The sequence below is a fragment of the Arachis ipaensis genome, chromosome B9 (assembly GCF_059453495.1).
Source record: "Arachis ipaensis isolate K30076 ecotype BB chromosome B9, ASM5945349v1, whole genome shotgun sequence".
Taxonomy (NCBI): Eukaryota; Viridiplantae; Streptophyta; class Magnoliopsida; order Fabales; family Fabaceae; genus Arachis; species Arachis ipaensis.
This window is the reverse complement of record NC_142444.1, coordinates 56,755,036-56,764,601: the sequence shown is the minus strand read 5'-3', so window position 1 is coordinate 56,764,601 and position 9,566 is coordinate 56,755,036. Positions and strand designations below refer to the sequence as shown.

At 37.4% G+C, this 9,566-nt stretch overlaps 1 non-coding gene across 1 annotated transcript; it reads left to right on the top strand.

The window, feature by feature from the left end:
- Positions 1 to 635: 635 nt before the first annotated feature.
- On the top strand, positions 636 to 743 carry LOC148544745 (small nucleolar RNA R71). The gene has a single exon (XR_015901605.1). It is a non-coding gene; the product is annotated as a small nucleolar RNA R71 (small nucleolar RNA).
- The last annotated feature ends 8,823 nt before the right edge of the window (positions 744 to 9,566 follow it).

The following is a 9,566-nucleotide window of genomic DNA, read 5'->3' as shown; positions in this document are numbered from 1 at the left end:
ATGGAAGATCTTGTTTCATTCATGAAACTTACAGTGGCCTTAGATAGATCAGAGACTAGATTTGCTAAATTAGAAGCATTTTGTTCAGAGTTCTCTGTCTGTTGCTGAGTGGATGATGGAAAAGGCTTGCTATTGCTAAACCTGTTTCTTCCACCATTATTAAAGCCTTGTTGGGGCTTTTGATCCTTCCATGAGAAATTTGGATGATTTCTTCATGTTGAGTTATAGGTGTTTCCATAAGGTTCACCTAAGTAATTTACCTCTGCTATTGCAGGGTTCTCAGGATCATAAGCTTCTTCTTCAGAAGAAGCCTCTTGAGTACTGTTGGATGCAGCTTGCATTCCATGCAGACTCTGAGAGATCATATTGACTTGCTGAGTCAATATTTTATTCTGAGCCAATATGGCATTCAGAGTATCAACCTCAAGAACTCCCTTCTTCATAGGCGTCCCATTGCTCACAGGATTCCTTTCAGAAGTGTACATGAACTGGTTATTCGCAACCATGTCAATGAGTTCTTGAGCTTCTGCAGGCGTTTTCTTTAGGTGAATGGATCCACCTGCAGAAGTGTCCAGTGACATCTTTGATAGCACAGATAAACCATCATAGAATATATCCAGGATGGTCCATTCTGAAAGCATGTCAGAAGGACACTTTTTGGTCAACTGTTTGTATCTTTCCCAAGCTTCATAGAGAGATTCACCTTCTTTCTGTCTGAAGGTTTGAACATCAGCTCTAAGCTTGCTCAGCTTTTGAGGAGGAAAGTACTTGGCTAAGAAAGCCGTGACCAGCTTATCCCAAGAGTTCAGGCTGTCTTTGGGTTGAGAATCCAACCATAATCTAGCTCTGTCTCTTACAGCAAAAGGGAAAAGCATGAGCCTGTAGACTTCAGGATCTACTCCATTAGTCTTAACAGTATCACACATCTGCAAGAATTCAGTTAAGAACTGAAAAGGATCTTCAGATGGAAGTCCATGAAACTTGCAGTTCTGCTGCATCAGAGAAACTAATTGAGGTTTCAGCTCAAAGTTGTTTGCTCCAATGGCAGGAATGGAGATGCTTCTTCCATGTAAATTGGAATTAGGTGCAGTAAAGTCACCAAGCATCTTCCTTACATTATTATTATTTTCGGCTGCCATCTCCTCTTCCTGTTCGAAAATTTCTGAAATGTTTTCTCTGGATTGTTGTATTTTAGCTTCTCTTAATTTTCTCTTCAGAGTCCTTTCAGGTTTTGGATCTGCTTCCACAAGAATGTTCTTATCCTTGCTCCTGCTCATATGACAAAGAAGAAGGCACAGAAAAATAATAATAATAATAATAGAGATCCTTTATACCACAGTATAGGGATCCCTTTGTGAGTGGAAGAAAAGAGGGGGATACAAAGAGTGTGATGTAAAGGAAGAAACACAACTGTACGGATGGAAGAGATGTGAGATGAGATGTTAGGATATGAATGAATAAATAGAATAGGATGGGGGAGGGATAATTTTCGAAAATTATTTTGAAAAAGAGTTAGTGATTTTTGAAAAATGGTTTTTGAAAAATGTTAGAAATTTTCGAAAAATTTTTAAAATTTGAAAATAAAAATAATTAGTTAATAAAAAAGAAATTTTTGAAAAAGAGGGGAGATATTTTCGAAAATTAGAGAGAGAGAGAGTTAGTTAGGTAGTTTTGAAAAAGTTAAGAAACAAACAAAAAGTTAGTTAGTTAGTTGAAACAAATTTTGAAAAGATAGGAAGTTAGGAGGTTAGGAAAGATATTTTGAAAAGATATTTTTGAAAAAGATAAGATGAGAAGATATTTTTGAAAAGATATGATAGAAATTAGTTTTTGAAAAAGATTTGATTTTTAAAATCTCAATTAATGACTTGATTCATAAGAAATCACAAGATATGATTCTAGAACTCAAAGTTTGAATCTTTCTTAACAAGCAAGTAACAAACTTCAAATTTTTGAATCAAAACATTAATTGATTATGTTATTTTCAAAAATTTGATATAAAAATAAGAAAAATATTTTTGAAAAATATTTTTGGAATTTTCAAAAATAACTAGGAATTTAGAAAAAGATTTGATTTTTGAAAAAGATTTTGAAAAAGATAAGATTTTCAAATTGAAAATTTGATTTGACTCATAAGAAACAACTTGATTTTAAAAATTTTTGAAAAAGTCAACTCAAATTTTCGAATTTGATGAGAGAAAAAGGGAAAGATATTTTTTTTTTGATTTTTTTGAATTTTTATGATGCACGGGAAAAACAAGAAAAATGATGCAATGCATGAAATTTTTAGATCAAAACAATGAATGCATGCATGAATGCTATGAATGTCAAGATGAACACCAAGAACACTATGGAGAACATGATGAACATCAAGAACATATTTTTGAAAAATTTTTAATGCAAAGAAAACATGCAGGACACCAAACTTAGAATTCTTTGATGCTTAGACACTAAGAATTCAAGAATGCATATGATAAACATGAAAAGACACAAAACACAAAAATCATCAAGATCAAACAAGAAGACTTACCAAGAACAACTTGAAGATCATGAAGAACACTATGAATGCATGGGATTTTCGAAAAATGCAAAATGCATATGCAAGTGACACCAAACTTATGATATGACTCAAGACTCAAATAAGAAACACAAAATATTTTTTATTTTTATGATTTTCTAATTTTTTTGGATTTTTTTTTTCGAAAAATTCATTGAAAAAAGAAAAATAAGGATTCCAAAATTTTTAATATGAATTCCAGGAATCTTGCCATGTTAGTCTAAAGCTTCAGTCCAGGAATTAGACATGGCTCACTAGCCAGCCAAGCTTTCAAAGAAAGCTCCAGTCCAAAACACTAGACATGGCCAATGGCCAGCCAAGCTTCAGCAGGTGATCATGGATCAGCAGCAGGTGGATGAGCAACAACTAATTTGCTCTTGATAACAAATTGCAAGCCTCAGTCCAAATGAATTTAGACATGGCTTTATAGCCAGCCAGGCTTCACATGCTTCATGAAACACTAGAATTCATTCTTAAAAATTTTGAATAAATTTTTGAAAAAATTTTTATTTTATTTTTTTTCGAAAACATATGAGAGATTTTTGAAAATATTTTTGAAAGATTTTTTGAAAACAAAACGAAAAGAAAATTACCTAATCTGAGCAACAAGATGAACCGTCAGTTGTCCAAACACAAACAATCCCCGGCAACGGCGCCAAAAACTTGGTGCACGAAATTGTGATGTCCAGGCTCGAACAATCCCTGGTAATGGCTCCAAAGCTTGGTGCTTTGATCTTAATTCATAATTGTCACAACTTCGATACAACTAACCAGCAAGTGCACTGGGTCGTCCAAGTAATACCTTACGTGAGTAAAGGTCGAATCCCACGGAGATTGTTGGTATGAAGCAAGCTATGATCACCTTGTAAATCTCAGTCAGGCAGATATAAAGTGATAATGGTGTTTTCGAATATGATATAATAAAATAGAGATAGAGATACTTATGTAAATCATTGGTAGGAATTTCAGATAAGCGAATGGAGATGCTTTTCGTTCCTCTGAACCTCTGCTTTCCTGCTATCTTCATCCAATCTGTCTTACTCCTTTCCATGGCTGGCTGTATGCAAGGGCATCACCGTTGTCAGTGGCTACATCCCCTCCTCTCAGTGAATAATATGCTCACGCACCCTGTCACGACACGGCTATTCATCTGTCGGTTCTCGATCATGCTGGAATAGGATTCACCCTCCTTTTGCGTCTGTCACTAACGCCCAGCACTCGCGAGTTTGAAGCTCGTCACAGTCATTCAATCATTGAATCCTACTCGGAATACCACAGACAAGGTTTAGACTTTCCGGATTCTCTTGAATGCCGCCATCATTCTAGCTTACGCCACGAAGATTCTGGTTAGGAGATCTAAGAGATATTCATTCTAGCTTATTTCATGTAGAACAGAAGTGTTTGTCAGGCACGCGTTCATCAGGGAGAAGGATGATGAGCGTCACACATAATCATCACCTTCATCACGTTCTTGGGTGCGAATAGATATCTTAGAAGCGAAATAAGAAGAATTGAATAGAAAACAGTAGTACTTTGCATTAATCTTTGAGGAACAGCAGAGCTCCACACCTTAATCTATGGAGTGTGGAAACTCTACCGTATGAAAATACATAAGTGAAGGTCCAGGCATGGCCGAGATGGCCAGCCCCCTAAACGAGATCAATAGTCTCCTAAGATGAACAATGGATTAAAACTGAGACCAAAGATGGTCTAAAAGACTAGTAAAAGGTCCTATTTATAATAAACTAGTCACTAGGGTTTACATGAGTAAGTAATTGATGAATAAATCCACATTCGGGGCCCACTTGGTGTGTGCTTGGGCTGAGCCTGAGTGTTGCACGTGCAGAGGCCATTTGTGGAGTTGAACGCCAGTTTCTGTGCCAGTTTGGGCGTTCAACTCTGGTTTTGGATCCTTTTCTGGCGCTGGACGCCAGATTTGGGCAGAAGGCTGGCGTTGAACGCCAGTTTACGTCGTCAATTATTGGCCAAAGTATGGACTATTATATATTGCTGGAAAGCCCTGGATGTCTACTTTCCAACGCAATTGGAAGCGCGCCATTTCGAGTTCTGTAGCTCCAGAAAATCCACTTTGAGTGCAGGGAGGTCAGAATCCAACAGCATCAGCAGTCCTTCTTCAACCTCTGAATCTGATTTCTGCTCAAGTCCCTCAATTTCAGCCAGAAAATACCTGAAATCACAGAAAAACACACAAACTCATAGTAAAGTCCAGAAATGTGAATTTAACATAAAAACTAATGAAAACATCCCTAAAAGTAACTAGATCCTACTAAAAACATACTAAAAACAATGTCAAAAAGCGTATAAATTATCCGCTCATCACCCCTCAACACAACTTCACCACAACATATCCATGTCACCAAAATTACTCTCAACCTTCATCTCTTGAATTAGCAATTGAGGATTACCTTCAATGGTCCAAAGAACCTTTAGAAAGCCAATGCCAAGCCATTGAAATACACAGAAAACTCGTGGAAAGATACACACAACCCCAATCCTGGAAAGAAACCATCCTCAAGAAGATGAATGGGCCCTTAGAGCAAATAAGGGGGAACTTAGAACCATCAAACAGTGAGGATGAAGACCAATTTTTGGGTGACGAAGTGGAAAAGCAAGATGAAGAGGTCCCTATATCAAGCAAACTTTCAATGAAGAATGAGGTGGTTGAAAATGAAACTACACTTGAGGTGACAAGGGAACATGAACGTTCACAACCCTCACAAACTTCCCTTGAATCTGTGATTGAAAAATATGAAGAGGAGATGAAGAAATCTTGGGAAGATCAACAAACTTCCTCCATGAAAGAGCTATTAAAACAAATGTTGAGTGTAAAAAAGGAAGTGGAAGAACAAGAAAGTGAGGAAGACACTCAAGAGAAGTCACACTCAAGTGAAGCAGAGAAGTACACAGAGGAAGAGCTCATTGAACCACTATTGCAAGGAACTCTTGATGAAAAGAAGACTCCAACAATCACACAACCACCAAGACTTGGATTCAAAGAAGTGAAGACAATTAACAAAAGCACCAAGAAGAGGATTGTGACCAAGCTACCAAGGACAATATTCATGAAGAAAAAAGGGTCAACCACAAGCAATCCAACCCCTGGACCATTAGCAAGCAAGCTCAATCAAGCCATGTACAAAAGAAAGCTTGCTGAGAGGAAACCAAGAAAGGGGACACTAGCTGAATCTTCTCCTCCCTTGAGGTCATTCCTCTTAACAAACTGGAAGAAGAGGAAGAAAGTCATCAGCCATAGCCATAAGTCAGTAGTTTTTCTTTCTTAGTTATTTCAATAAAGAAGTTAAGTAGATTTCTCTGTATTGCAAGGAGCTAAGTTTGGTATTGCACACCAAAATAATTAGGGGTGAATGTTGGATGCTAAGTTTGGTGTTCCACCAAAAAAATTTTTATTAAGAACACATTGCACCCTTAGCATGACCAGTATCGGCTCCAAACAATCAGAAAAAAACTACTTAATGATTGTCATAGTTTGTTCTCTAGTTTACAGCCATTTTCTAGTTCATAGTCCACTTTCTTAATAAAAGTACTTGATGTTTCATGCATGTATTTATTCTGCTGCATATAGAAGTAGGCAAGGAACTAAGTTTGGTGTTCCCACACCAACTTAGGATCAGAGAAACACAAGCATACATGCATGTTAACTGTGTCTCAAGTGCTTGGGGAACAAGCAACTTTCAATATATTTTGTAGGAAGTCATTCAATCTCTTGGAGGAAAAGATACATCATCGTAGACAAAGGAAGGACATGGAATCCAATAATGATGATGACACAGAGAAAACAAATGGACTCCAAGAGGTTGTATTGTTCTCTCACTAACTTTAGCTCAATTATGCTATTTGAAAGTGCAAATGTCCCCTGTTGATTAGTGTTCTATTAGATTTATTTACTGTTTGTTTCTTTTCATGCTGTTTTGGCTTGCTAGTTTAAGTGCTTGATTCACTTTCATCCATTTGAATTATATGCTTTGTTCCTCATGCTTGAATAAAAGAGAAATAACTGTGAAATAGAGAAAGAGTAAAAGTCTAGTATGATATGAGACAAGATGAGGTTATGTGGTGGTATGTGCTGGTTCATTAGTTGATTAATGAATAAGGCTGAATGTTGGCATGACTTTGTGATATGAACTTGAGTTACATTTCATGAGACTTGACAAAAGAAAAAGGTCCAAAATAAAAGAAAGAAAATGCAAGAAAAAGAAGCAAAAAGAAATAAACAAGGCTGGGCATCAATAGCTTGAGATTTGGATATATGCCTGTGATGCTTTTTGTACAAAGATAAGTTTGGATAACTAGGTTCTAAGGGGTGCTTCATCACCCGGCAACTTGGGTTAACTAACCCGGGATTGCCAACCAAAAGTCCACCATCAAGAGCTACTTTGAGACAAAGCATTTAGTAACCCAAAGAGGTGCTGGGCATCAATTTCCAAAGAACAAACAGAGATGAACAAAACAAGCTAAATGCCTGTGATGTGTGTGTGCTAAGGAGAGGCTTGAGCAAGTAAGCCCATAGGGGTGTTTCAACACCTAGCATCTTGAACCAACTGGGGCGGGAATGCTGGCTGAAAGCTTACTCTAAAAAGCTGCCTTATCACATAGCATTAAGCCTCAGTCAAAAAAAAAAAATCCCAAGCAATAACAAGTCTCATTTTTTTTGTAATTCGAGTAAGGATCCAGAGAAATGTTGATGTCTCAGCCCCAGAATAAAAATTCCTAAGATACCATGCATAAAAACCCCATTTACCAGTATTCAATGTCTTCCAATAAAAGGCTTATACACTTCTCTGCTTCTAGTAATTTTTCTTATGTTTTACTGCTTGCTTGGGGACAAGCAAGATTTAAGTTTGGTGTTGTGATGACAGGTCATCTTAGCCTAGTTTCACTATCCTTTTTCCTTTGTTTTCAATAGGTTTTATGCACTTTCTTAAGCCATAAGTAAGTCAATTGGATTGAATTTCATGTTTCCTTTGATTCAATCAACCATAGATGAATTGACTCATTTTCATGAGTTTTATGCCATAATTGCTTATATGACAAAAAGAAGAATAACACTCATGATTATAGCATAGCTTTGATGCAATTGTTGATTGATGATAGGTGGAATAAAGCTTGGAAGAAGGTTGCAAGAATGGGCTTGGAAAGAAGGGATTCACGTTTGAGCTAACGTTTGTCTCAAACGTGAACAGCAGCTGAAAATCACTACTGGAGGTCACCCACGTTTGCGCCAACGTTTGCCTCAAACGTAAGGTCAAACGTTGGCGCCAAAGAGAAGAGAAAGAGCACTCCTGGGCATGGCAACGTTTGAGCCAACGTTTACCTCAAACGTGAGGTCAAACGTTGGCCACATATTAGCAAGAAGAGCACCTCTGTTTGATGCATTGAGTGAGCCACGTTTGCGCCAACGTTTGCCTCAAACGTTGGGCCAAACGTTGGCCAAAAAGAGAGCATGAGGAGATCCACGTTTTAGCTCACGTTTGACCTCAAACGTTGAGCCAAACGTGGATGACAGTATCTTGGCCTAGCTGCATAATTTTACACAAGTGACGTTTGAGTCAACGTTTGCCTCAAATGTTGACTCAAACGTGAATGGTTCATGGCCCGGTTCACTAATGAATTTCTCCCCAACACCAAGAGCAATCAACAGAGGCTACTATTAACCCAATTCCATCAAGACTAAAGGCCCAATTCAAGGCTTAATGATCATTTAAAGAAAGTGTATAAATAGCTTAGGATTTGATGTTTTAGAGAGCTTTTTCTTTTAGAGTTTTCTTTAAGAATTTTCATAGTATTCACAGTAGAGAACTTTTGGGTTTTGAGCAATTTGGAGATTTAAAGTCTTGGGTGTTGAAGAATTGAGGAAATTCTGTCTCAATCTCACCTTGAGATCTCTCTTTGTTTCTTTCACTGCACCATTGGAGAATTGAGATTTGAATCCAAGTTTTCTTCTGTTTTGATTTCTAATCTCTTGCAATTGAATTCTAAATTTGGATCTAAGAAGGCAGTGAGATCTAGACTTGGTTATCTAGTCTCTTGAGTCATGAGATCTACATCTTTCAATTTCAATTTCCTTGTTTCGTTGCTACACCAAGCTTATTGCTATTGTCATTTGAGATCCGGTTTAATTGAATCCATCTTTTATATTTCTGTTTGTTAAATTTTACTTTTTCTTGTTTAATTTCTGCAATCCCAATTCCCAACTCCTTTTATAATTCAAGCAATTTACATTTCTTGCACTTTAAGATTCTGCACTTTACATTTCTTGCGTTCTAAGTTTCTGCCATTTAATTTTTTGTTCTTTAAGATTCAGCTCTTTTTCTTTTTTGTTCCCTTTAATTTCCTGCAAATCACCCACTCCCCTTTACATTCTATGCAATTTAATTTTTGTTAATCACAAATCACTCAACCAATACTTGATCCCCTTGACTAAATCAACCACTAAACTAAAATTGCTCAATCCTTCAATCCTTGTGGGATCGACCTCACTCCCGTGAGTTTTATTACTTGATGCGACCCAGTACACTTGCCGGTGAGTTTTGTGTCGGATCGTTTTCCGCACATCAATGCCAGATGTGTCCTCTTTAGTAAAAATGATAGTGGGGATGTCGGGTGCTTCTTCTCCTCCCTCAACATGATATACTTCTTTAAGATGTCTTTTGCGAGATGATTTGGAGATTTCTCCTCCCGCAAATCCTCCGTGTATCATATGGACATGTCTCTCTGGTGTACGAGGTGGTCGTTCAGTTCATCCGACATCTTCGTCCCTTCTTCTTTTTCTTAGTTCGTCTGCTCTGCTGGCTAAGTACCGATCTAGTTTTCCCTCTCTCACCTTCTCTATGACATTTTTCAAGTCAAAGCATTTGTTGGTGGAATGTCCATAGATTCGATGGTATTCACAGTATTCAGTTCGATTTTCTCCTCTTTTCTTACTTTTAAGTGGGCGAGCTGGGGGAATCTTTTCAGTATGGCATACTTC